Source organism: Chionomys nivalis, chromosome 10 (assembly GCF_950005125.1).
Source record: "Chionomys nivalis chromosome 10, mChiNiv1.1, whole genome shotgun sequence".
In the NCBI taxonomy this organism is placed as follows: Eukaryota; Metazoa; Chordata; class Mammalia; order Rodentia; family Cricetidae; genus Chionomys; species Chionomys nivalis.
In genome coordinates this window covers 51615137-51623515 of record NC_080095.1, presented here as the reverse complement: position 1 = coordinate 51623515, position 8379 = coordinate 51615137, and positions in this window count along the sequence as shown.

Sequence of the window (8379 nt, the reverse complement as noted above, 5' to 3'; positions counted from 1 at the left end):
GCATTCTGTTGTTTAGGCAGTGAAGCCACCCTAGACCAAGTTACCTGAAAGCAGCCCTTCTCCAGGTTAAATCTCCAATTACAAAAGGAGGAACAGAAGTACGCTGGCACATCCTGACCATCTGTCAGGGTGGAGTGAATCTACCTGTATGGGCCATCTTACTGTCAAAAGAATCAAGAACCAAATCCCGATTCAGGATGTGTAGCTCTGCTTGTTGTTAGCAAAATTGAGCATCCTCTAAATCTCTGAACTTCAGACAAGGTGAAAATAGGCTCTCATTTTTGGGCCTCCACAGCTCAGCAGTTAAGAGCACTGGCTGTTCTTCCAGAGGTCCTGAGTTTGATTCCCAGCACCCTCATGACAGTTCACAACTGATGGTAACTCCAGTTTTAGGGATCTGACACCCTTACACAGACATCCATGTAGGCAAAAGACCAATGTACATAAAATAAAAATAAGTAAGTCATTAACTAATTGATTAAAAAAGAAAAAAATTGAGTTTTTGTAAGCCCCTGTTAGGAGCAGACTTGATTTCCAGATTAAAAAAAAAAAAAAAAAAAAAAAAAAACCTTATACTGAATAGAAAAACATGCAAGATAGATGTAGTATAGTTCTTCATACTGCTTATTTTAGTGGCTGTTAACGTGTACTTGCTTCTGATATTACTAAGATTATCCCTTTGTAAACTGTGGTCTAAATGCATTGAAATTGCCAGTGAGCATCCCAAGCAGTCCATACTACCATGGAAACGGAGCCAAGGACATGTGAGAAGACTCCTCTAGGGCGTAATTTGATGCTCTGGATACTTTTGATTGGTTGCTCCCTACTCTGCCACCCCCTCTCTGGAATCAATTGTGTTGGCTGTATTTATTTTTATTATCTACTGGAGCACACAATTCACCAATAGTGATAAGTGCCATTCATCCATCAAAGCCCTTCTGAGACATGGGTGCCAACAACATGGGCGAATCCATGTGTGTCAGAAAGCAAAGGCAGATTGCTCCGGAAGAATTTGGGCGTTGTTCAAGGATCTGTGAGGTGAGCTGCACCTTCGAAAAACATTATTCGTTGAGAAGAAAGAGGGTATATAGACCGATTCTTTTGCAGAATACTGCCCAATACCCCGGCTCTTACGAATAACCACGTAGAGCAAAGGTATTCATAACAAGGCACCAAAACTGAGAAGTCCATGCCTGACTGGGTCGTTAAAGTATAACGACCTTGATAAAATTACCTGACCTGTGTTTTTAATATGTAAATGACTGTATAGAGTGGGGAATTGACAAAGGTTCAGTTTGAGGTCAATGTGTTTGTAAACTAACGAATCCTTAGATGAAAGATCTGCTACAGAGAACAAATATCACTTCCCTTGGCTGTTTCATCAGTCCATGACGAAGAGATAGGAGGATGTGTCATGGTCAACTCTGTCTTTCCAGCTTAAGAAATCCCACTGGCGACCTGAGCATTGACCTCAGCCACATAAAGGCACAGAGCTCCTCTCCTTTCTAAAATTATTGGAGCTATGAAATGTTCACAGGCTCAAAGCAAATATTTGTGACTGTTTGGATTTTCTATTCTTTCTTTGGAAGTTAACTTGAAATTCTCTGGACATATGTCAACACACAGGGACAGAGAACAGCTGCTCCTTGCTAGATCACAGCACAGCAACAAAAAGAAGCAAGGGTCAGTGTCGGACAGGATGAGCCTAGCGGACCTTCACCATGCACAGGAAAGAGGAGCAACGCTCCAGAAAGATTAAAACACTGACAGCTGCTGTTAACCTTGGTAGGATAGAAAGGCTCCTGTACAAATCTAAATAATATATTAATAAATACACTCAGGCACTTCTCACAGGAAAATGGGCAAGGGAAACCAAGTGATAGTTTATGCTAATAGCTATGAAACCAGCACATAAAACCTTGGGATGAATTTGATAATCAGATTAAAAATGAAAAGCTGTTTTACTAACAAAAGCAATTTAATTCTTATTTAATTGTACCAGTTATGGAAGGTGAGGTGGGCATATACCATGTCCATGGCTACCAGCATTGTTAAACAACCTTCTTATATATGGAGAAGTTCCCAAATTGTAAGCCCTGCTTCTTTTGTTGTTAATTGTTTTGTATTTGAGACAGGGTCTCATTGTGTAGCCTTGGCTGTCCTGGAACTTGGGTGAGAGCCAAAGCTACGTTTTAAGTTTTAATTACTGTGCCTGAGAGAGCCTGAAACAAAAATGCCTCTGCTCTGCCAGCCCCTTGCCCAGGGGAAGATAGTTCCCGAAATGCTGAGGCTGATGTTTATGGGAGATAACAAGCCTCATGTGTTCACTCCTCTGAACAAGTTTGTTTGACCCATCTGCACCGGATGTGCTTGACCACATGTGGGTGAGAGGTTCACAGGCAGGAAATACATCAGGATGCACACTTGCCCCTGATTGGATACAAGTATGTCAGGCTATATGCTTTCCCCATTGGACCTGATGGCAAATACTTAAGTCGTTGTAAACCATCTCAGGGCCATCTTTTGGAAACCTGGAGATGGGCCTGACCAGAGCCCATCCACCAGACCAGTATTTAATTAAAACTTGCTTCAAGTTTAGTTTTAAACTGTGGTCTTATTCTCAACTGGTAGGATTAACAATTGCTGTGTAGACCAGGCCAGCCTTGAATGCAAAGATCTGCCTGCCTCTGGCTTCAGAGTACTGGGATTAAAGACATGCACCACCGTGCCCATGGAGTCCTGCTTTCTAAAGAAAAAACTAGAACTCATTCCCTGTGTCTCCTTAGCAACAGAGATGCAGGCATGGCATGCAACCCAGGCTCCAGGGTTGAAAATAACCAATTGAGACTTGGTTACAGATGAGTGAATCAGAGAATGCAGATGCTTCCCAGAATTCACCTGCTCATGAAAATGTGAGCCTAGATGGTAGCCAAGGCCCAGACACCACTGATAGGTTATGGTGGGGGTCTCCTGATGTCAACAGTCTTCTCGGGAGCAGTGCCATATGGTAACAGGGGCATGCTCGTGACTGCACAGTCTTCAGACCACTGCAAGCACCAGTTCAATCCTAAGTGGGCAACTGAGGACACCCATAAATATAGTATTGCTTATTTTACATCCTTGATGGGAATATCAATTAAAACATAATGTTTAAAAAATATCCTGTAACTGTAGTAGAATTACATCAGTCCCCTAACACTTTTCTTCCTCCAGCTCCTCTCAGGTCCTTTTCCTCTAACTCTTCCTGTGTCCCCTCCTCTACTCTCAAGTTAATAGCCCGTTTTTTTAAATTATATTGCTATATACACAAATTTATATACAACCTGCTGTGTCTGTTTTTGTTGTGTGTATGTGGTTTCAGGGCTGACTACTCTGCAATAAAGGGGTGCATCCCTGGGAAACGCTAATTCTCCCTCTCCCATCCCTCATTAATTGGTCTAGGGATAGGACCCCAGGAAACGCTGCCCCTTTCACACTAGCTTGTGCATTGATATTGCCATTATTTCAGCTTGTTTATTGCTTGTTTACACAGCCATTTCTAGGAGCGACTTCTTCACAGCAGGCTCCTGGTATTCTGGGTCTTATATTCTTTCTGCCCCTTCCCTGAGACACCAGTGCAGGAGCTGTGTTGCAGATGTTGCAAATTTTAAAATGCCTTGTATTATATTTAATAATCCATGGGAGAAAATGTAAATTTAACTCACCAAACCTTCTTCTAGGATTTATGCTGAGAAAAGAGAATTATGCCAAGGAAATAGTCTAAAGAAGGAAAATGGGGGCTGGAGAGATGGCTCAGAAGTTAAGAGCACCGACTGCTCTTCCAGAGACCCTGAGTTCAATTCCCAACCACCACATGGGAGCTCACAACCTTGTGTAATGATTGTTTTATGACCTAGACTATAGCGTGACTTGGTGAATGTGACAGGGTACACTTAAGAAGCCAGAGGCAGGTGAACCTCTGTGAGTTCGAGTTCGAGGCCAGCCTGGTCTACAGAGTTAAAAGAACCCTGTCTCAAAAAAGGAAAAAAGGGAAATGACATATGGATAAACACGATTTAAAATCCCAATGATTAGCAACAGCCTGAGGGCACAGTAAGAGATCAGTGGTCCCTTGTAGCCCAAAGGACCAGCATTTCTAGTTGACAGTAGTTTAGAACATTCTTTTGTAAAGAGGATTCTGGGAAAGAACATCTGAACTTCGAGGGACTGCTCCTCAAGTGTGTGTGCACGTGTGTGAATGTGTGTGGGTGTGTGTGTGTGCAAAAGTGCATGTGATCTATGTGCACATATGTATAGAACCCAGGGAAAGGGAGAACAGGATCCATTCCACATGCTTGTCCTCTGACCTCCTCAGGTGTACTTTTGTGTGGGCTCACATACACACACAAAAAAAAAAAACAAAACAAAACAAAAAAACTTAAGGATGAAGTTCCTATTAAAAGAAATCCTAGTGAATGTGCACAGGAGGTGCTCTTAGTGGCTACAGCTGAGGACGTATATCCCAAGGTCAAGCCAGTGCAGGCGCCTGAATCCTAACAGTGGTTACCTCTGAGAGAGGAAGAGATTAGGGCTAAATTTAGAAAAGAGCGTCCTGGGGCTTGTAGCTTAGGCAGCATTCTTTCTTAATCAGAGAGTCCTTCTGCAAAAGTTCATTTCACCATTTTGTATTAACAATGGCGTATTTGTGGTTGCTCTCCTTCTTATGTATATGTTGTCGTGAACACTGAGTAGATAAATAGATAGGTGATAAATAGATAGGTAAATAGATACAGAGAACTAGACAGGCAGACAGACAGATAGATGGATGATAGGTATATTTTGTGTATGGTGAGCTTGCATTTGAACCAACAATCCTGTCTGTTTGGCAAACACTACCATTGTGCCACATCTCCAGCCCATTTGTTTATATTTAAAAGAAAAAAAAAAGAAAGGAAGAAAAGAAGGAAGGAAGGTGATACTAAAAAAAGGAAGGAAGGAAGGAAGGAAGGAAGGAAGGAAGGAAGGAAGGAAGGAAGGAAGGAAGGAAGGAAGGAAGGAAGGAGATACTACAAAAAAGGAAGGAAGAAGATACTAACAAATAAATTCAAGGTTAGGATGAGGCAATAGAAAAATTACCTTTTCTAGAAACAAAACTTACTCTGGGTCATTGAATGAGGAGGCGAAGGGAGATGAGGATATAATTGAGACCTGGAGTGATGACATGGAACAACTTCAGATATTTGGTTACAGTGATGAGCACAGTTCTGAACACTGCTTAATGAATCCAGATGCTCTTTTTTCTTCCTTCACAAGAAATCTAGACCACTACAGATCGAACTTTTGAAGGTTGTACACAGTGGAAGCCAGGCAGGTCCTGGAAGCTGTTGTATGGGGCAAACGTATCTGCATGTTTCAGACCCATACCATCTTCTGCTGCTGTCTTCTTTACCCTCTCCGTTCCAGCTGAGAAACTGAGGGAGGCTTGGATATGCCAAAAGAGAGGTCAAGGCTGTAGTTTCCACATCCAAACAGGAAGGGCCATCAGCAAAGTATTATAACCATAGACATGCTTAGCAACCATGCAATCCCCATGGAGGTCCAAGAAAGAACCCTGAGATGAGGTAGAAAAGCATTTTAGGGATGGTAGCCTGGAGGGAAGACTCCAGCTATACTGTGGCCACTCCTTCAGCCAATAGCCTTTAAGATACCAGCCCACTTGGGTGTGGTCTCTTATACTACAAATGCAGCCTTAAAGCTTGTGTGCTTTCTCCCGGCTGCTGGATTCGGTTCCAGTCCCCTGTTTATGTAGAGGACTGTGATCTGTGAGTCTACCCCTAAGTAAATAACCCTTTATTATACTCAGTTCTGAGCTAGTGTTGGATTACTTTATGGTAATCTTCACAACTATTTTAAATGGAGCCCAGAAAAGCAGAGTAGTGAGGAATGAGAGTTCTCGCAATACTGCACTATTGCTTCCTCTTTGGCTTGTACTGGCTGCCCAGGAGGATCTGAAGTCTACCATATGGAGCTCACTTCAAACTACCTTGGACCAAAAGCCTAGTAATTGTTCAGTCAATTGCTCATCATGGACTCTTTACACAACATAGGTCTATCAAAAGCCAGTGGCTTATATCCAATTACCCAAGCACTCAAAAGTCTGCCTTTTTAAGTTCAAGTCCTAAGGACTCTCCCTAGCTCAGGTCTAGTGTTGTGTTCCTGACAATCATTAAACCTAGAAAGAAGAAAAAGGAGGTTATTAGTGTTACTGTGGTGAAGGATGAAGCTTAACTTCCTATCAAGTGGATTGTTTTACAACTTGATAAGGACAGCGGTGATCTTAGAGATTCTTGTCTGATACAAACTAAATAATTGCTGTCTATTGATTATAGTTATGATCTTATGTGGAATTAACCAGTTTGGTAAATGAACCATCAATCTTACATAATCGCTGCTTTTACAAAACAAAAACAAAAACAAAAAACACACACACACACACAAAGAAAACTAATTTCTCCATTTGTTTTTGTGCTCATTTGAATAAGAATGGCAAGAATGACCCACATAGGCTCATATATTTGCAAGCTTAGTCCCCCATTAAAGTACTGTTTGGAAGAATAAAGAGGTGTGTCCTTGTTGGAGGAAGTAGTGTGATAATACTTCAGGTTTTGAGATTTCAGAAGCCCGCGTCAAGCCCCGTCTCCTCTCTCTCTCTCTCTCTCTCTCTCTCTCTCTCTCTCTCTCTCTCTCTCTCTCTCTGCCTGCTGCCTGCAGATCAGGATGTAGCTCTCAACTATTTCTCCACCACCATGCCTGCCTCTGTGCCTCCATGAGACTCTGAAACTGTGAAGAATATAGAAACCAACATGCTACAGACCAGTAGAAAAAGGTTGCGAACTACATAGCCAACTAATAATTTTCTCTCTTTTTACCATGCAGGTTCTGGGGATGAGACCTGGATCATCAGGATTGGAAGCAAATGCCTTTTCTGCCTGCCCTATGGAGCTTTATCTGGTCTTGGGCATCAAGATTCTTCTTAATGTTGCTCAGTGCTAGAATGGTTGCTTAGTTTATAAAAGGTCCTAGCATTTCAAAAATAAAATAAAACAATTGAGAGGTTTTTCTTTAAAAATTGACTTATGTCCTTTATCTTCAGTGGGTACTGTGTTTTTATTGCTGTGCAAATGCACTTTATGATGACTTCCAACCCCAAATGCAGTTTTTCCAAGTTATTTATTTTAGGGTTTTGCTGTTTGTTTGTTTGTTTGGGTTTGTTTGTTTGTTTGTTTTCCATGCACAATTTCTGTATGGAGTATTTGCTCTTTTGGAACTCAGTCTATAGACGAGACTGGCTTCAAACTCAAAGACATCTATCTACCTGCCTATGTCTTCCCAGTACTAGACCTAAAGTCATTTGCTATCGTGCCAGGCTTATTTATTTATTTTTATTTTAATGTATGAAATTTTCACAATTTTATGTGTAGTGATTTAAATGAGATGCCCCCATATCTTAGACATTTGCATACTTGGTTCCCAGTTGTTGACACTCTTTGGGGAGTCTTAGGAGATGTGGCCTGGCTGGAGGAAATGTCACTAGGGGAAGGCTTTGAGGTTTCAAAAACCACAAGCCATCCCAGTTAGCTCTCTCAGCTTCTTGCTTGTGGGTTACCATGTGAGCTCTTAGCTGCGGCTACTGCTGCCTGCCACTTCCTCTCTCCACTCTGCCATTATGGCCTCTAACCAGTTTGATGTGGGATTCCCCTCTGTATGCTGTGAATATGTTTTATTACCATTGGTTAATAAAGAAACTGCTTTGGTCTATGACAGGGCAGAATACAGAAATATAGAGAGAGAGTGGGCGGGGTCAGGGAGATGCCATGTAGCTGCTGGAGAAACAAGATGTGAAGTAACAAACCACAAGCCTCATGGCAAAATATAAAATAATAGAAATGGGTTAATTTAAGATGTTAGAGCTAGCTAGAAATAAGTCTGGACCATTGGCCAAGCAGTGTTGTAATTAATATGGTTTCTGTGTGATTATTTGGGTTGACGGCTGAAAAATAAACAAACAGACTCAATTTACACCTGTTGTAGGATATTTGTACACTGTGTGAAAGTTTAATTGCTGTGATTGGTATAATAAAAGTTGCAATAGCCAGGCAGGAGGTATAGGTGGGGACTTCCAGGCAAAAAGAGAAGGAGGAAGATAAATCTAGGCACAAATGAGAGACAGACCCAGTCAGACACACAGAATGAGATAGAGGTTAAATGTCACAGGGTAGAACATAGATTGTTATTAAAAAACTGTGGACTGTTCTAAGTTATAAGAGCTGGTTAAGAGCTGGAGAGATGGCTCAGAGGTTAAGAACACTGGCTACTCACCCAGAGGTCCTGAGTTCAATT